This window comes from Balaenoptera borealis (assembly GCF_965194805.1).
Source record: "Balaenoptera borealis genome assembly, chromosome: 11".
Lineage (NCBI taxonomy): Eukaryota > Metazoa > Chordata > Mammalia > Artiodactyla > Balaenopteridae > Balaenoptera > Balaenoptera borealis.
In genome coordinates, this window is record NC_138868.1 from 20,040,363 (window position 1) to 20,061,576 (window position 21,214).

Consider the following 21,214-nt stretch of genomic DNA (forward strand, 5'->3'; position numbering starts at 1 on the left):
AAAGTGAATGAACAACTGTGGCTGAAGCTAAAGCAATGGTTTAGAGAAAATGACTTCCTGCCTTCTGCCAGAGAACCTAGGAGCACATTTCTCAGTTTACAGTCAGGAAATCTCAGGCAGAGAGGGGTTAAATGACTCACATACAGTCCCTCAGCTGTTTTATATCAAAACCAGGATTTGAACCCAAGGTAATGGGTAACTGCTGGGCTATAGTGCATCTTCAAGGTTAAGTTTAATGATCCATAAATCAGTTTATTTCCATCACCTTCCTTACTTAGGACAAACCGTGTTCACCCTGATCCTTTGAAGAGAAGAAGTGAGAACATGATAACAGACGAAGTAATTTACTTTGGTAGTCTTATTTATGCATCATGAGTATATATATATTTTTTTTTAATTAATTAATTAATTTATTTATTTTTATTTTTGGCTGTGTTGGGTCTTTGTTTCTGTGCGAGGGCTTTCTCTAGCTGCGGCAAGTGGGGGCCACTCTTCATCGCAGTGCGCGGGCCTCTCACTGTCGTGGCCCCTCTTGTTGCGGAGCACAGGCTCCAGACGTGCAGGCTCAGTAGTTGTGGCTCACGGGTCTAGTTGCTCCGCGGCACATCATGAGTATATCTTGAGATAGTTATTGTTATTTTATAGATAACTGCAATTTATAGAGATTAGGTAATAAGTCTTAGGTCTCTCAGCTAGAAAGTATCATATCTGGGATTCAAAACAAGATGTATCTGATTCTACACCAGCTCTATATGCCAACCTGCTTCTTTGCTTGGTATTTAGTCAAAAACACCAAGTAAACAAACAATCCACAGGATTTCTTATTCCAGAAGTAGCCTTAAACATTTGAACATAAAAGTATAGATTGAGAATCTATGTGAATGATAACTTTGGAATTCAGCATGGAATGCCTCTGCAACCATAATAAAGATATTTAGGATTTGTTTCTATTTGTATAAATGCCAGGTAGCATTTTTTACACTTGAGGATTAGGTGAAATTTCTTCTGATCCAAAATTCTTTTCTCTCCAGGGTCACTGTCATCTCTAAAATTTTACCCAGACATCATTAACCTGTTTATGTAAACACTTCATTTAGTAGCAGAGAGGCAGTTAAGGTCTGGGAAGATGAGTCTAGAATCTCTGTTTCTCAAAAAGAAAGTTATTGATGTTTTGCGCAGCGGTATGTCTATATAAAAGTGTTTCAATAAAACATTGTTTATGTGAATAAGCATAAAACATGCCATATATTTTCATATATGGATTACACAAAGCTTTTGATTGCTTTACTTTCATTTGTCATATGTTCTCTACTGCAACAATATAGGAGCTTTCCATTTTGTGTATTAAGGGTCATAAGGACAAGTAAAATCAATCCTAGGCACACGTTTTAAAGCTGGGCCATTTTATCTTTGCCATCCTGTAGGTTTCAAAGCATCTCTGCTTCACAAAGAAATCCTGAATGAAAGCAAAATGGAGTAAAAATTTTTAGAAAGAGCCTTTTAATTTTTGTCTCCTCTTGGTAACTTAAATCAATGCTTGACCTTTTTACACCCCTATCAGGATACGATGGAGTCTGCCTGTGCTGACTTGGAACCTCAAAGTGTGTGGTAAGATCTATTTGTCTTGCAAGCTGTCTGTTCCTTGGGGCACTGTGTGTGTGTGTGTGTGTGTGTGTGTGTGTGTGTATGTACATAATTGCTTGGTTGCTACATGTGAATAATGTTTTGTGGTTTACATGATGCTTTCACCTATAGCATTTCATTTGAGTCTTCTGCTTCCATGAAATAGATATAGATGATAGACAGACATAGAGATACAGAGATACAAACAGATATAGAGAGATAATAGGTTGAACATAAGTATAAATGATTCACTGACGCTCAGAGAAGCTAAGTTCATGTAACTGGTTAGAAGCTTGTTAGAACCAGATGCCAAATAAGCCTCCTAACACTGAACACCACAGGGGGCCTTCCAAGATGCATCTATAAAATAGGGGTCCAGATGAGCATGTGATCTTTGCTGTGTCACAGCGCCAGATACTGCAGTGAGAATATCAGAAAACGACTTGTTTGTCAAAGCATGCTAAGAACAGAAATCTGTGTAAGGCATTACGTAAGCTCTTTTAAGTTAAAGTAACTTAGTGGATCCCAGGAACTTCTTTAAACCGAAATCAGAGAAAAGGAGACCAGTCGGTATAAAATGAGGAGGTGAAAGTTCTGTACATTTGTTTCTTATCTCATGTATACAGGCCCCTTAACCTCTGAACTGAACTCTTATACACATGCACATTCCCTTGCAATTCAGTTACTTTTACCTTCCTTGCCGCAGGCCTTTGGGGACACGGGGCTGAGAGCAGTGCAGGGGGTGAGGGAGTGAGAAGGTTTGAAAATACCTCTGGTTGTTAAGTTTGAATATGACTATGGCTGATGTTTGGAGGAGGATTGGTTGCAAAAGGGACTTCTGTGTAGTCTGAGGTGCTTGCTGTTTGTATCAGAGAAGAATCACGGGGTGGATTTTGCTTCACCCACTGAGTAGTTAAATGACATCATGCAATCTTTTAGTTGTCCTGGTATTTAATTACTTCCTCTTTATAGGAGCAAGAATAGTCGCTGTCTCCTAGTATTATAATGGAAAGTATAATGAATGTACCTAAAACCAAAAAGAGACAACCAATAAAATGCGGCCACTGCAATGATGGTATTCTGCAGTTTGTAGGAGATCATGCTTATTGGTTCTGAGTGACCTCCTTTCCAGCTACTCAGGAGGGGCTTGTCTTGTGTTTATATTTCTTTCCTACAAAGATTCCCGAATTGCCAAATGCACCACTACTGCTTGCAGTATCCCAATGAGAGTATCTGATTTTGGTAGATTTGAAACTACCTAAACCTGAAAAGACAAATCTATGTCACTTTTAGAACTTTATAATTAAAACCTCAGCTCAAGAAATAAATGAAGATATGCAGAGCCAGTTCACTTCTAAGGTGAGAAAAAGTCTTTCATCATCACAACTTGGTGTTAAGATCACAGTGGTTCTGTTTTTCAGTCCAAATAAATGGCTAAGTAGTCTACAGAAATAAGCGAAGTCAGATGACTTTAAATTGTTCTGCACTAAATTGGGAAAAAATGAATATCTTATCAGGGACAAAGGTAATATCATACTGTCTGTGCTGTTTTATTTAATCAAGTCCCTCTGATTTGGAAATTTCAAAATAATCATCATTTTTTCATGAATGGGTCTTTGAGGAAAAAAAAGCTAGAGATTCACTGCATATTTTAGTGAGCAAAGCATTTTAGACATGATGTATTTAGAGATATCAGATTACTCTTATCTAGTTTTCTGAATGCAGTTTTCCAGGAAAGGTCATTAAGTGTGTGTGTGTGTGTGTGTGTGTGTGTGTGTGTACATATATACAATATATTAAATATATTTAATTGTTATATATATGTATATGCATACTTTTTTGATTTCTTAAATATATAGAGAAAAGTTTTTTTTTTCACCTTGACATCTAATGACTTTTGATCTCTCTTTCTTTGAATCCAGAGTGTAATTTAGCAGTCACTTTTGTTTCACTTTTGAATGAAGTGTGAATTCAGTGCATTTTATAATACAGTATGTAGTTATTGGGAAATGAGACTAATTTGATTCCAACCAACATATTTTAATTAACTGTTTGCTATAGGCCTGATACTCCTGGGTATATAAGGATTAAAAAAAAGCACAGTAACTGTTCATGTGGTCCTCATGAGCTAAAGAAGTGGTTGTTAACTGGGGGTGATACTAGCTATCACTCAGGGGACATTTGACAATATCTAGAGAAAAATTTGGTTACCACAATTGAAAGGGAGATGCTATTGACATTCAGTGGGTACAGTCCTAGGATGCTGCTAAACATCCTAGAATTCCCAGGGCAACCATAAAAAATATTATATAGCACCCAAAGGCAGTAGTGCTGAGGGTACAAAACCTTGTCTTTAGGATAGAGAAATAAATAAGGCACTGTGATCAATGCTATTTTAGAGACATGAATGAAGTGCTCGGGGAACTCAAAGGAAGGAGAACTGGGGGGTGGGGAGGTGTTGAAAAAAAGCGTTGTGGAGGAAGTGACATTGGGGCTTGACCCAGAACAATGAAGAATGGTTTCCCTAGCGGAGGATGGAAAGCAGAGAGCATTCTGGGTAGTGGGGCAAAGATGAGCAAAACAGAAAACTAATCACCCGAAAGGCTTTGACTGCATGCGGTTACCACTGAGGCAGACTTTGATTCATGGTTATGTACAAATCAGGGTAATGACATAACTCCATGTGGGAGGGTTTTTTCGTTTGTTTGTTTCAAATGTGGATTTTAAGCTGCATATGAAAAACCTCTTAGGAGAAGATATAAAATCATTTTCTACTAGCAGGAGAAAGCTTTTCTGCCTTCAGTTTTCCCATAGTGCAGTCTGTGTGTTTACAGACTGACCGCTAACTCTTCCTGTCTTCCAAAGCTTTCTGGAACTTGAACTTGGGACAAGAGCTTTACACAAGCTCAGAACCATTTGAGAGATAAAGTGATTCCCATGTCTGGAAAACCCAGAATATTAAGACCTTCAAAAGGCTCTCTGACAGAAAAGACCAGAGAGTAATTCAGGGTTTCCTTAATACTTATGGTACTATGCAGTAGCCCAGAGTGTGGGCTCTGAGAGTCTCCCCTCAAGAACTTACCCCTTGTGTGATATTTGATAAGTAATAAAATCCCTTTTTGCTTCCGTCTTCTTCTTCAAATGCATATAATGATATCTATATCATAAGATTGTTTTGAAGATTAAATCCCATACCATTTACAGCCTGATTTGTAGTAGGCACTCAATATTAGTTATTTTCACTTTCCCCATTTTGGTGTGAAAACATGGGGATCTTAAGCAAGATTCTAGCCTTCCTGGTTGGCAGAGAAGACATTGCAAAGGATAGCTTTATAATAAGAAAATGCTGAGTGCTGTGGGCAGATAATGAGGTTGTTCAAGAAACGTTCAATTAACAAAATGAAATGAGTGTGGTGCACGCAGTTGTTACGCTGAAGATGTTTTTGAAATGTTGATGCTGATGGCATACGTGGTGATTTTAAAAGGTCCATATTTAAATTAGTAAAAAAAAAAAAGAAGGGATTATAGGATTGGGTGGTGGGAGTGTGAGGTTGAAAGCAAGCAAGTTTAGTTTAGATTAAAGAAAAGTCTCCTGAGTGATTAAAAGACAACCATAAAGTCCTCCTGGGGAAATGGTATCACTTTATCTCCTGCTGAGCAGGTGGTATTATTCCTCTTTGCTTAGATTCCTGATAAGTCATGGCAGGAATGGTAAACAAATTATTTTCTGCTTCTTGTGAGCATAAATACTGGAAGATACATATATGTCACATACATACCTTTTACTTCTAATGTTTATATTTTAGTTAAAAATTCATTGAATAGTGAGTTTTATCATTAAAGAATGAGCTGCTTCTATAATCTGAAAAGGTAGAAATCAAAATATGGTACTTCTACCTATAACCTCTTATGTAAACAGTGTTTTGAGGGTTCAAACTAGGATTATTAAAATATCAGAAGATAGATTTCAGTTTCTTTTAGCTAATATCTTTCCCACTGGTACAAATATTAGTGGTGAGGGAAACCACATGCTTCTGTTCATAGTTTTCCTACTAATAGGAGATGAGATGACTTTCACCACAGTTAAGTTAGAAGAATGAATCTGTCACACATGTCACCTCACAGAAGCATCTAAATGAAATGCCAATGTAATCATTTTCCACATCCCTTAATCACCATGGAGATTAAGTACTAAACCAAAAGTCTGCAGAGTTAACCAAAAACAAAGTAATATTGAGTATTCAATGTCTGGAAAAAGTATGGAACAATCCTATTCATTTTTTTTTCCTTTTTCCCTAGCAATTGATTAAAAAGTTTGGAATTTCCTAACTTAATAATTTGTGTCACGTATAATACATCAGTATTGAATACTAAGCCCCAAACACAGTGCTAGCAGCAGTATTTTATTTAGTGCTAAAAAGAGAATTTTTAAAATTTTATTGAAGTATAGTTGATTTACAACGTTGTGTTAATTTCTGCTGTTCAGCAAAGTGATTCAATTATACATATATATTCTTTTCCATTATGGTTTATCACATGATATTGAATATAATTCCCTGTGCTATACAGTAGGACCTTGTTGTTTATCCATCAACATATATGCACCCAATATAGGAGCACCCAAATACATAAAACAAATAGTAATGGAGATAAAGAACATTATTATTCACATTCTACAAATGAAGAAAATAATCCTTAGAACAGATTAAGAATGTGATTGAATTCATGCATCCAGAGAGGGTGATGAAATAAATTTAATTGTTCAACAAATCTGCAATTTCTAAAGTAAAATAGATTGAAATGGAATGGAATAAAGTAGGATAGAATAGGATAGGATGGAGTAGACTAGAAATAGAATAGGACAGAATGGAAAACTTAGAGTGCATCACATTATAAGGTTTGATTGGTGAAACTTTACTTTCAGTTTTGAGAGTGGTAGAGAGAAAGATAAAGAGATAGAGATAGTGATATGAGAAAGAGAGAGGTGTTGCACTGTATATGGATTTCTTACTGGGAGGTATGGTATAAAAACTGAAAATTTTAGAGCAACTATGGTAAAGAATACTCTGCTGATACATTCCACCCCATGTTTCTATTTCACAGTCAAAACAAAATAAATATAATTTTTATATTTTAATGTTCCTGAGTAGATTGACACCCTGATTTAACATGGCACAGCTAATTAGTGGCATATTTGAGAGTAGAATATGGGTTTCTTACTATTTAGTGTTAGGTGTTGTGATTTTCTTTATTTTTGTTTCCTTTTTTCTTCTTTTTTTCATCCTAGGAGTGAGGGATTAAATGAATAAAGCATCAGAAATAACAAGTTGTAGGCTGTGAACAACTACTCATTGACTAGTGTGTCTGTCACACGTGTGGGCCTTTCCACTGCAATCAAATTACAACATTGATTATTTATTAAGTGCCTTTTTGGTAAAACTCTGTACTTAGGTATATGTTATGCTTCTTATTGTCTTGGGCTTCTGATATAGATGAGAAAAAAAAGGTAATTATTCGTAAACAATATAGTAACATATGTAAATAATTGGTTAAAAAAACTAAAATATTTTTCAAGTGAAAAGTACAGACCTTTACATTGTTCAGAGGAGGGAGATGGACATTTGACTCGGGTGAGAATTGGTAAGGAAACCGTGGAAGAGACAAAATTGAGTACACTTTTTAGGTGGTCTCAAGATGTGCCAAGGTTGATGAAGATCTGGTCAATTCTGAAGTGCTTACTGGGTTAATAGTTGAAAAAAATCTGAATTGTCACAACAGAAGTCACAAGCGAAGTAGTTGAGGAATGAACTGCTCAACAGATCTCTTTAGGGGTCTGTTGATATTATAATGCCATTTTGTGCTAGTTGTTCATGAGCTATTAATTGGAAAAAGTATGATTATGTAGTTATTCCAATGAGCATGTATTAAGAAATCCAGGTGCAATGGAATCCATAAATGTCTCTAATGCAATATAAATGGTAATAATAAGTACTTTAAGGTCAAATTCTACCTCTTCCTTGAAGCCATCTCAGATTCCTAAAGTCAAACCACACTGAGCTTTTCTCTTTCAAGAATCTCTCTAATATAGAATTAGCTGCATTATATTTAACACTTAGTTATTGTTCTGACTTTTTTAAATGAATTTTTATTTGTGCATCTCAGCTACTTAACAGACTGTAAACTTCTAGCTGCTCTTGAATTTTTCTACTCACATTTCCAGTACCAGTTCTTTGCTACATGATGAATACAGATTTGATGATTGGTCAATAGACAGAGGGATATATATATAGCTAGGAAATTATTACATTAACTCCTGTCAAATTTTCTTTCTTTCTTATGATATTAGCTACATTCTACCAACTATTGTATTTATGTACACTCCCAACTAGTATTTAAAATGTTCCTGGCAGATAGCAACTCTTCCTTATACTTACTTCAGCACACTGTACCAAACACAGTGTCTGCACTTAGTAGATATACGAAGTGAATAGTTGTCAAATGGAAATTGAATGACTTTAAGAAATAATAAGTGTGATATATATAGGAAGCCTAGTACAGAATGAGTACAGGGAAGGCTTTCAATAAACATGAGCTGAATGAATGAGTGAGTCCTGAATTCTAACTTTTGCCATCAAGTAGCTGTGAGACAATGTCAAATCACCTTCCCTTTTGGGGATTCATTTTTCTCATCAGTAACATAAGGTGTTTGGATTGAAGGATGGTTTTCTACCTACTTTTCAGACTCTAGGAATGTACTGCAGTACTTCCACAAAGAATGAAGTATTTCCTTAGCCAATGATAGGTATTATACTGGAACTAAGATATTCTTTAAAAAGAAGCGCTCCGTGCTAAAATTGTTTGAAAAATATTGGTGTAAATCACAGTGTGGAAATTTTCCTTTTTAAATCAGTTTGAACCTATACAGTTTAAAAGTCCATCCAGTTGTTATTACAGTAACAAAGGAAGTGAACAGGCAGTCCTTCTATTCCAGAAGCCACATTCAAATGAATTTGACATTAATATTATAGGAATGTTGGAGACAGTAATTAATTGTAAAGGTGTATAACAGTTCTTTCACTATAGATAGAGAGAAATGTATGTTCATCTGTTACCCATAAAACAAGCTTCAAAGAATAATCACTTTTAAGAGACTGGAATAAAATATTTTATTTTTTCTCTTTTCCTTACTCCATATTCTCTTTTTATTTACGAGAGCAGCATGCTGAAACATTTTATTGAATTGCTTCTTTGATAAGCTCTTGGGTAGTATGGGCTTGTTTCTCTCTCCTCAATGTAGATTGGAAGGTTGGAAGATAAAATTTTGCTGTTTTGATTGATCTATTGGAATGTAAGGATGGCTATTTGTTGGTGTTTATTAAACTCTAAAATCAAAGATGCTGAGCCTGAGATGTTCACCTGTGGCTTAGTAATAATCACAATAATAAAGGTGGTAAATAATAATGGTGATATTAATACTAATTAAAAGCTCTATTTAATTTTATTTGTTGCTTACTAGTGCCAGGCACTGGGCTAAATCCTTTACATATGCAATCTAATATATTCCTTATGACAACCCTGTAGGAGAGGTTCCATTATTATAGAAGAGGAAAATGAGCACTTTTCCCAAGGTTAATATTTAGTATGTGGTGAGTCAAGATTCAATGAACTTCTAATCTAAAAGAAATGAAGATGAAAGGCTGTGCAGAGAATTCACACAAGGTAGAATGACTACTTTAACCGAGACACATACAAGTATAAATTTCTAAGATTGTTCATCCATGTATTGATTCATTTGTTTATTTGTATAGCTATGCCCTCAATGTTCACAATATTATTTTTATCCAGAATTCCAGGGCTGGCAGGTCCTTAGAGCTCCTCCAATACTTTCATGCATTGCCAGAATCCCTTACTATAGCACCTCTGAGAGCTGGTCACAGAACCCCGATGCTGAGTACTTTACCAATAAACAGTCTCCCTGTACGCACAGAATATCTGCTGTTCAGTTCCTACAGATGGCACTTGAGCCAAACGAGGTTTCCCTGTACCTTTCATTCTTGGTTTTGCCTAATAAGGCCGATTAAAATTTTGTGATCATGTTTTCAACAAGATAACCCTTCTTCGAGGCCATTATTTGACTCTTTCCTGTCACCAAGTCTTCTGATAAGGTTAACATCCCAGTGTTTCTGTGAGATTAAAACTGTGCAATCGGGGACTTCCCTGGTGGCACAATGGTTAAGAATCTGCCTGCCAATTCAGGGGACACGGTTTTGAGCCCTGGTCCGGGAAGATTCCACATGCTGTGGAGCAACTAAGCCCATGCGCCACAACTACTGAGCCTGTGCTCTAGAGCCCGCTAGCCACAACTACTGAGCCCACGCACCACAACTTCTGAAGCTCATGCGCCTACAGCCCGCGCTCCGTAACAAGAGAAGCCACCGCAATGAGAAGCCCGCACACCACAACGAAGAGTAGCCCCTGCTCTCCGCAACTAGCGAGAGCCCACGCAAAGCAACGGAGACCCAACACAGCCAAAAGTAAAAATAAATAAATAAATAAATAAATTTATAAAACTGTGCAATCATGTAAAGTGTTTAGGAGAGTAACCAACACATAATAAGCACTCTGTAAGTAACAGATGATAATAATAGTGCTAGATATTTATTGGATTAGACTTCATTTATGGAATTCTTCTTCTCTTGGTTGACCACATTTTGTCTACAATTATTTAGACGTCGATACTAGCTTTCCTGAAATGTGTTACTGCTAATAGGACACAATGCTTCAGGTTCACTGGTGTACATCATTAAATTGAGCCCAATCAATTAAACTTTGGTATAGTGATTGACTTCATTGATAGGGTCATTGTCAGTGCCCACTTTTGCATACATAATATCTGGTTTCTGCCTTGTGAAGTTGTTATATTTAAATGTCCTTTAAAAAACCTAAACCATTGTCTGACTTTCTGATTGCGCATTAGAAAATAGTAATAATAAAAAGAAAAAGGAAAGGTGGAAACTCATTGTAGAAAATAAATAGAAGCTATTTCAATGATACTTTGCTATATAAGAATGAGGAATAGACACATAAGTGAATGTAGTTAAAGTCTGACCAGTGATCATGACAGGTCCTCCATTTGAAGGCTGAATTTGCCTTTTTCACTAAGTATACCAACTCTTTGTTTATTAACATAATAAAATTGTAATAAAATAAAAAGGTTTCACTACAGACTAGACAAGGCCAGACAGCTGATTAAAAGATGCTAAAATGTGCAGCTCTCTGGAGCCTAAATTCCCTTTTAAGGTTGATTTTGAATGACTTGTCCAGGTGGGGAGCCTTCCAGGAGGAAATGCATCTTTGGGGTTAGGTCAAGGGCTGGATTCCCAGGGGTCCAGGGAACCTTGAGGAGAAATCCCTGAGGCAAAGCCCAGACAGAGGGAGTCACGAGATCCTTGAAAGGGGGAGGGGAGGATTTACCATCACTCTGGACTGATTTTCAGCTGCAGCACTTCTCAGGCAAAGAATATGCCAACAGCCATTCTCTCCTGATCTGACTGCCTGTGGTAGGCACGGCAACCTCTGAGGTTCTGAAGTCTCCAGCTGAGATACAGTATCAATAAGCTGGAACACCAGTAGGGCCAAGTGCCACTTCAATATCTTTTCATCTTCCTGTGTGTTGCTTTTGGCAGAGGGGAATGTTCTAGGCTATGGCTCCTTGTCTTGTGGGATAATGGCATTTTCAGGCTGTATGGGATTTTACATCACCAAGTCCAATCACCTCATTTTGCAGATCACCAAACTGAGGCTGAGAGAGAGGGGACTTACCCAGAGTTACTCAGCTAGTCAGTGGCAGACAACAGTGGAACTTGCGGTAAGTTGCATGGCCTCTTTGGGCTTCTCTTTGCAAGTCTATAAAATGGAAGTAAGGGATAGGTCTACATGGTCTCTCCAAAATTCCTTCTTATTCTAATATTTTACTTCTGTGATTTTTATTTCGAGACTCTTAACTACCAGTGTGATTTCCACTTTGCAATAATCAAGATGCAAAAATGATGCCTTTTGGTGTCTAAATGACAGTGTTCAAACATTCTGATGAAGGCTAAAGTTCTAGGTCATATTTTGCATTGTGTACAGATACTTCCCTCAGTATAGGGCATAGATTTGGATTAAACAGTTTGAAAATGCACCCTGCTTTTGAATATGACTGATAATTTACTCTGTTGCATCCTAACACTACAAACGACTACTTCATAAAACTGCACTATGTTTTATTATTATTATTGCCTTACATTGTTTTTTACTCATTGCTGAAAACTTCAGGTCACATGAATAAGGATGCTGAAGAGGTCATGCCATACAGGATAACAACGCCCAAGTTGGGTTTTAGTTAGTTGAAAACTCTTTTGTTTATAAACAAGGATTGGCTTTTCTTTTTTACTCTCATTTTTTCAGCGGACACATTTTAGACAAACTGACAGCAAATCCATTATGTAATGGCAGCTATAAAAGCTTTCATCAGGAGGGTGCATGTTTTGTGTCTCTGTATGAAATAAGCTGGGTTATGGAAGAAGCAAGGGCAAAAGACTCAAGAGTAAGATAGACCTGGGGTTTCAAGTCATTGTCTCCATGGAATTTGGGGGCTAGGGTTAGGGTTAGGGTTAGGGGAGTGAGTATGTAGGAGGAGCATGAAATGTAGTATCCCTTTTCTGTTTGTTTCCCCTAAAGTCATGATCCGTCTTTCTAGTGTTTTCAAATTCCATCTGTCAGGTACATTAAATATCCTTTCTCCTCTGTGAAATATGTGAACTTTATTTTTAAAGTACTGCTTATAATGCAGAGAATTCTGAGATATGAAGAGTTTGTTAGTTATAGGGAGAAGCATCTTTACACCATTGGGCATGTAGATTTACAGGCATTTATTACCTAGATGACATTTGACAAGTTATATACAGTAGTGTTTACAGGGGTATTATAAGGATCAAATGAGATAATGTATATGAAAGAAATGTGTACAACAAAGCATCACAGAAATCTTTTTTTTCTGTTTATACTGCATATTAAAGCAAATGGATGGGTAAATAGAACACAGTGAAGGGTTGAGAAGGAGAGGGTGTGAGAAGCAAATACTTTACTTTTCCAATAAAATCACGGCTTAGAACAAAGAGACTACCAGGATGCAAATGAAATATTGCTGCTGGAATATCCAAGGCTCATGCTTCTTAAAATGTTATGTACATTTGAGTTGTTTGAGGATATCATTCAAATGCAAATTCCGATTCATTAGGTCTGGCGTGAGGTCTGAAAGTCTGTATTTCCAAAAATCTTCCTTCTGATGCTGATAACTGCTGCTCTGCAACACTTTGAATAGCAAGATCCTGCTCCATCAGATTAACAGGCGTAGCCAAAACTGAACTAAGTATCTTACTGGGAAAGAAATCAATGTGTTCACACGTCTGTTGGGATTCACATATCCAGGGAATACCACTAGCCTGGTTAAGGTCCCCGCTTGCCATACAATATAGGAGTATTCTGCATTTATTAAGTGTTGAGAAAAGATTCTGTTCCTATTAGTTGAGGTTTCTGGCTGAAAGATAGCAGCTAGAGAGAGGCTTATATACAACACGATTAAGAATAAACAAGATCTAGGGAACCAACACATTAGGAAGGCAGTTGAGTTCTTTTTGTTCCTTTAGCAGGCCTTGTCTAATAGAGGTCATTGAATTCTGCCTTAAGAATCTCAGATATGTGATTGCTTGTCTGAACTCTCTACTTTTCCTTGGCACGTTGTGTATTTACATTGGCTTGGGTCACTCACTTCTTTAACGTAAATATGAAACAGGAAGAAGCCATGTGAGAAGCTCCTCTCTTTTTGATATTTTCAACTCAGTTAAATACGCATTTATTAAGTACTAGGTTACAAAGCCGTGGAGTAGGCTCTGGGAGGAGCGTAAGGATCATGAAGTTAGGTTCCAGGGACCTTCAGTTTACCTTTAGACACACTGACAGTGTAGACAGACATAGTAACCAAATACAAGGCAGACTGAGCTCAAAAAGATCTATCATGTTAGAGATCTCAAAGAAATAGAAATCCGCTCTGCTGGGAAGGGAGTTAGGAAGACTTCGTGAAGGGGAAGAATTTGGAACATGGCCATTTGCACATGAAGGCCAGAGGATAGCTCGAGGCAAAGTCTTTGTCATATTGTAGGTCTATAAATGGAGAGCAAAAGCAAAGAGACATAGTTTAGTGTAATTTGACTAACAGAGTGCTGAGATTACAATATCATTCTTTGGAATTTAGGCTAATGCTTAGAGCTTGAGTGGGGATTGTTGGAGGGCAGGGAGGACATCTCAGGGTGGCGTTTTAGCTGTTGCTTCTCTCAAACTTTGATTTTTTTTTCCCATTGGGCCTACTTTGTTGGAATCTGCAGAAGAAAGGATCATCTGTTATATAAACACCTCCCCTTAGCATACGGAACATAGCACTTCAGAAGGTAACATGAATCAGGGAGGGGAAAGAGAGAAAGGATTTCAAACTGCCTTAAAAATGTGTTTCTGTATCAAGTCATTTACCCATTAAGTCATCCTTCATTACAGCTCCTAGCACTCAGATGCGATAAGGATGTTCATTTCTCTAACTTGTGTGAATTTAAATTCCTTTTTAAATGAGTTTTGCCATGATAGTTACTTTGCAGTGTTGGTTGGTCATAAAGAAGAAGCCTTTTGTATCTCCTTGATAGGCTGACACTTAGCCACTAAAAAAAATAATTCTACAACCCTTATCTGATTGCAAGTTGCCCTGGCGGGTGCCATTGCCTGGGTGGTAGGATGGGGCTGGGGTACTATCTGGAATTGCTACAGTCAATGTGGTCTGAGGATGAGATGCAGAGAGGAGTGAGGCTAATCAAAGAATAATAGCCGTTATCAAATCCAAGAGCAAGTCTGGGATCTTAGGAGGTGACATACATTCAAAATTCAAAGGTAATCAGGAACATGTCAAGAAACAGTTGGCTAGAGCAGTGCTCACTTGAGGAACTACAGTGTGAGGTGTTTGTTTTAACTGGATATTGACTGTGTTGGCTGAGACTGGCTTAAAGAAACAAGAAAGTATCTAAAAATGTCATTCCATCTCCTCTATTGCCCACCTACTGAAAATACTCTCTTAAGAGCACAGATGAACAACGTGAAGCTTGCGCTGTTATACAATCGGCTCTCTGTGTCTGCAGGTTCCACACTGGAAGATTCGACCAACCATGGATCAAAAATATTCAGAAAAAAACATTCCAGAAAGTTTCAAAAAGTAAAATTTGAATTTGCCACTCTGGCAGCTATTTACATAGTATTACATTGTATTAGGTATTGTAGGTAATCTAGAGATGATTTAAAGTATACGTGAGGATGTGTGTAGGTTATATGTGAATACTACACCATTTTATATAAGGGACTTGAGCATCTGAGGGTTTTGGTATCACTGGGTGTCCTGGAACCAATCTCCCCACGGATACCAAGGGTCTACTGTGTATATTTCAGATCCTTTTGCATTCCACTGAGCAAAGCAAACCTGTGCTAAAAATGTGTTTTAAATTTATATGAATTAATTGAAGTCCAGGAAACTATAGACAAGGGTGACTCTATGAGACTCTATTTTTTTAAAAACTCCATTCAGCTATGACTGTTTATAGGTTGTTTTGCACACTTTGTCATTTGTTCTGTCATTGCTTATTCTTTAACTTCCCTTTTCTCCTTCTCATGCTCTGATGTTGGTGTTATGAAATATTATTTTGGTTCTTGTAACTTGCTGTCAATTACAAATCCCAGGTAATAACCAAATGTCAAGGGCATAGATATTTCAAACTGAGGGTTGTTTTGACGATCATCTAGCATTCATCCCCTTTTTAAAAATAATTAATTAATTAATTCATTTATTTTTGGCTGTGTTGGATCTTTGTTGCTGTGCACGGGCTTTCTCTAGTTGCAGTGAACGGGAGCTATTCTTTGTTGCGGTGCACAGGCTTCTCATCGTGGTGGCTTCTCTTGTTGCAGAGCATGGGCTCTAGGCACATGGGCTTCAGTAGTTGTGGCATGCGGGCTTAGTAGTTGTGGCTCCTGGACTGTAGAGCACCGGCTCAGCAGTTGTGGTGCACGGGCTTAGTTGCTCCATGGCATGTGGGATCTTCCCAGACTAGGGCTTGAACCCGTGTCCTCTGCATTGGCAAGCGGATTCTTAACCACAGCGCCACCAGGGAAGTCCCCCCTTTGTTTTTGAGTTTAAACAAACTAACAAGACTTGAAAGGAATTATGGGGGAAGGTAAAAGAGAGGGGTGTGAGAATAAGGGAAAGGGAATGAGGAAATGAAACCAACATTGATTGGGTACCAATATGTAGCAAACACTTTGCTAGCTCCTTTATATACACGGTGCTGCTCAATCCTTGCCATGACCTTGCATTGGGGACAACATCATCAGGCAAAGAGAGAGTAAGGGAGGTTCTATTTAAAGATCAGAATCATACAGGTGCCCACCAGCAGAGCTGAGATGAGAACCTGGATCTCTAATTGCTCTCTACCACCAGGCTAAAACCAGGGGACAGTGGTGGCTGCAGTGAAAGTGCCATCCTTCTTTGTTCACAGAGTAGCTTAACTATGCCAAGGTGAGCCGTTTAGATAAAAGACAGAAAGGATGAGAACTGAGTCAAAGCTACAGTTCCACTCGCTTCCAACCAGATCATTCTCTTCATTCATTTTGTTGACCATAAACGAAATGAATGGCAATTATTGTTATGCACAGATGAATTTATTTAGGGATAGCAGAGGAATTGGCGATTCAGCACAAGCAAACTATGGAGAACCATAGGTGAGTTTGAAGAAACAAAGGGGAAGCTAGCTTTTATTAGGTCTGGGAAGAAATGGGTGAGGGTTGAACAGAAGTTTGCTAGGGGAGAAGGAGAGTTCAGGGTTGTGGTGGTTTTCTATTGGCAGCAAGTAGTACCTATGTGAGAGCTCTGTCTTTATGGCTTCCCGACTCCATTTTAAATCAGGTTCCTCTATCCATTTTCAAACTTTGAACCTAACATATATGATCTGCTTTATGGTGGTAATACTCTTTGTACATGAATATGACCTGTCTGCTCCTTAGTCAGCAATTTGGGATCACACTGGGTCATCCCTGAGCTGTTTAGCCTATTGATATATGGTCTGTACATGCTAAGTATGCAGAAATTGATATTTTAAATAAATCAAGATGACTGTTGTTTTTTCCTTTATAATCCCTATCTAGACTTAGGTATTACTAGTAAAATGTGTTCTTAGCTCTGCCCATTTGTTCTTTTGTTTTTTACTGAAGTACAGTTAATAGATAAAGTTGTGTAAGTTTCAAGTGTACAGCAAAATGATTCAGTTATACATATATATACACATATTCTTTTTCAGATTCTTTTCCATTATAGGTTATTACAAGATACTGAGTATAGTTCCCTGTGCTATACAGTAGGTCCTTGTTGTTTACCTATTTTATATATAGTAGTGTGTATATGTTAGTCCCAACCTCCTAATTTATCTCTTCCCCTACTCCACCCCACCCCTGCTATCCCCTTCGGTAACCCGAAGTTTGTTTCTAGTCTGTGAGTCTATTTTTATTTTGTAAATAATTTTATTTGTATCATTTTTTTAGGTTCCACATATAAGTGATATCATACGATATTTGTCTTCTGTCTGACTTACTTCCATTTGTTCTTTAAAGAGCTACATATTAAGTACTCACTACATACTAGAAACTGTGTTGGGAGTTGTATTAGTCAGGATTGTCTGAACTCTACTGTGATAATAGCTCAACCCTAAAATCCCAGTGGATGAACACAACAAAAGTTTGGTTTTTGTACCTACTGAGGTTACCATGGACCTTGCTGTTCTCCAGTGCAGCTCCCTCTCTAGTGATGTGACAGGGGACCAGTCTGCTTTTCTATCTTATGACTTTCCCTTCTCAACATGTGGCTTTCATATTGTTATCACAGGGGATAAGAGAACTGGAGATTCCTCAGGGAGGATTTTCTCTGCCTCCCCTCCCCAAAGTGACATATATTCTATTTACACTCCATTTGTCAGAAGGCATCCGGCCCCACCTAACTGTGAGGACTGTCACAGGTAGGGTGCTGGGAAGTCTAGTCTTCTCAATGTCTGAGAAAGAAAGAATTAATAGATATTGGTGAGCACTGTTGATATATCACAAGTTCTGGGAGAACACAAATTAAATTTTTAAAGTTATCTCCTATGAGAGCTGTGCAGTCCTATGAGGAAAACAATAATTACCGGAGAGTATTTAGAGCTATATTACAATTTGGCAGGGCCTATGGCTCCTTAAGCCAGCAGCTGCTGTTCTCTTTGGAGAGTTCCTTTTTCATCTGAAATAACTGACTTGAGATTTAAAAATTCCTTGTGTTCTCTCGTGTGCATGCTATTTGCTTTGTTTTCTTCAATAGAGGTCAAAATGTGTTTAAAAACTAAGCCTGGGTCTTCGAACTTCCTTTCTTGAACTAGTGACCTTGTGGCAGCTGTTGTTTCCTTGCCCACTGGAAGCCATAAAGGGCAGAATGAAGCCATGCATCCTAAGGGCTCTTTTCTTTGTTGGGCAGTTGTTCTTTATAACTATCTCAGCATTTATGACTGGCATCATCAAATATGGAGACAGTTTTCTGGCATTAACCATACAAACAGCAAAGCTTAAGCAATTGGAGAGATCTATACCATGTGGAAAAATAAGAGTGGAAAAAATAAAAAATGCAAATAAGGTCATGCAGGTACGTTTAGGCTTGAGAGCATGAACACATGGTGTTGGGTTGAAGGTAACATGTTGCCAGAGAGTCTAGATATTTTCTTTTCGTGTTTAGTACATGTGTTTCTGTTAAAACTCTTTTACATAAAAATAGTTGAAGAGCCAAAATATTAGTGTCATGTTGATGTGTAAGGAATGGGAGAATAAAAATCTGTACCACTTTCTGAAAGTTTTTCTTATGGCTGAAAACATTGTTCACTATTTGTATCTGATTTATAACTGTAATGTGCCTTGTCTATAGACTTAAGTATTTGGGTTTTCATTGTCAAATATTTCCTCTCAACAGTTGCTTTCTGTGCCTTGATTTTGAACTTCCATTGACTTTAAGTTATATCCATACAACGGATTTATGTTATGCCTCTAAGTAAATATTTTCAATGAATCTGGAGAGGAAGAATGATGGCTTCTGAGATTTTGAAGATAAACTAGAAAGGCAAACTGTGAAAATTACACAAATATTAGTAATGATAATAATATAATCATGAACATTAATTGGGCATTCATTATGATCTAAGTATTAGGCTAAGTATTTCACAAGGATCTTTCATTTAATCTGCATAATTATGAGAGGCAGGGACCATTATTAGCCCCACTTTAACCAGGGGCTTAGAGAGATATTAAATAAAATACCCAGTGTCACATGACCAGAAAGTATCTGTCTGACCTGTTTAAAGTTAGCCAACTCTTTACTATTTTTTAAATTATTTTTAAATTTTATTAATGTATAGTTGATATACAATATTGTATTAATTTCTGCTGGACAGCAAAGTGATTGAGTTATACATATATATATTCTTTTTCATATTCTTTTCCATTATGGTTTATCACAAGGTATTGAATATAGTTCCCTGTGCTATACAGTAGGACCTTGTTGTTTATCCATCCTATATATATATATAAAGTTAGCCAACTCTTGTCCTCCTACAAGGTATCAGGTGGTTTCTAAGTGTGTGGATCATCCACTAAACCAAAATATAACCAAAGAAAACTTTAGCCTAAACTGTGTATTTTAACTTGCATAAAAAATGTATACTTTAACAAAAGTATTGTTGTTGGAATAAAGTTTGGAGATAAAGATTAAGCAGTAGGAATACCTTTGGCTTTTATTCAGAAGTATCCATAGCAAAAATTCACTATCTAGTGCAGTGATTCTCAATCAGGAACACTTTTGCCTCCTCACCTAGGAGACAATTGGCGAAGTCTGGAGAAATTTTGCTGTCATGACTGGGAGGAGGCATAGAGGCAGAGATGTGCTAAACATCCTACAATGCATAGGGCAACGCCAAGTATTGGGTTGGCCAAAAGTTTCATTCGATTTTTTCTGTAAGATGGCTCTAGTAGCACTTAGTTGTCTTTAACTTCATTCGAAACAATTTGGTTAGATTGTATGTGACAGCTGTCATATCAGCCTGCATTTAAAAAAAGACTTATCAAAATCAGTGAATTTTTGTGTAGTCATTTTAATATTGAAGATGGAAGGAAAAAGGCAACATTTTTGGCCTATTATACTTTATTATTTCAAGAAAGGTAAAAATGCAACTGAAACAAAAAAATGTTTGTGCAGTGTATGGAGAAGGTGCTGTGTCTGATCGAACGTGTCAAAAGTGGTTTGCGAAGTTTCATGCTGGAGATTTCTCAGTGACGATGCTCTACTGTTGCGTAGACCAGTGGAAGTTGATAGCGATCAAATGGAGACATTAATTGAGAACAATCAACGTTATACCACGCAGGAGATAGCCGACATACTCAAAATATCCAAATCAAGTGTTGAAAATTTTTCCCACCAGCTTGGTTATGTTAATCGCTTTGATGTTTGGGTTCCACATAAGTTAAGCGAAAAAAACCTTCTTGACTGTATTTCCACATGAGATTCTCTACTTAAATGTAATGAAAACATTCCGTTTTTAAAACAAATTGTGATGGGCAATGAAAAGTGGATACTGTACAATAATGTGGAATGGAAGAGATTGTGGGGCAAGCAAAATGAACCACCACCAACCACAGCAAAGGCTGGTCTTCATCCAAAGAAGGTGATGTTGTGTATATGGTGGGATCAGAAGGGAGTCCTCCATTACGAGCTCCTTCCAGAAAACCAAACAATTAATTCCAACAAGTACTGCTCCCAGTTAGACCAATTGAAAGCAGCACTCGAAGAAAAGCTCCCAGAATTAGTCAACAGAAAATGCATAATCTTCCATCAGGATAACACAAGACCACATGTTTCTTTGATGACCAGGCAAAAACTGTTACAGCTTGGCTGGGAAGTTCTGATTCATCTGCTTTAATCACTAGACATTGAACTTTTGGATTTCCATTTATTTCGGTCTTTACAAAATTCTCTTAATGGAAAAAATTTCAATTCCCTGGAAGACTATAAAAGGCACCTGGAACAGTTCTTTGCTCAAAAAGATAGTTTTGGGAAGATGGAATTATGAAGTTGCCTGAAAAATGGCAGGAGGTAGTGAAACAAAAGGGCAAGTACCTTGTTCAATAAAGTTCTAGGTGAAAATGAAAAATGTGTCTTTTATTTTTATGTAAAAACCGAAGGCACTTTTAGGCCAACTCAATATTATCCAGACCAAAAAACTAATATCATCAAGATTGATCTTGTACAAAAGAGTCCTCTCTTATTAGATAAGTGACCTTATGTACTAAAGACCTCAATCTTTGGAGTCAGTAGACCTGGGGTTCAATTCTGGCTTATGGCTTGATCTTGGGAGTTCAAGCTTTCTAAGCCTTAATTTAATTGCTTTTAAATTGAAAGTAATAA

General features: G+C 37.3%; 1 protein-coding gene across 18 annotated transcripts in view; it reads left to right on the plus strand.

The window, feature by feature from the left end:
- LRRC4C (leucine rich repeat containing 4C) overlaps positions 1-21,214 on the plus strand; it is a 1,238,963-nt gene that overhangs the window by 1,106,007 nt on the left and 111,742 nt on the right. For 8 of the 18 annotated variants that reach the window (XM_082343760.1, XM_082343757.1, XM_082343756.1 and 5 more), the window contains one exon: positions 11,411-11,491. The exons of 4 other annotated variants lie outside the window; for them this stretch is intronic. The gene's annotated coding sequence lies outside the window, so the exon portion shown is untranslated. Of the gene's footprint in view, positions 1-968; positions 11,492-21,214 lie in introns of those variants that run through there. 6 more of the 18 variants (XM_082343751.1, XM_082343753.1, XM_082343750.1 and 3 more) reach the window with 5 other exon arrangements.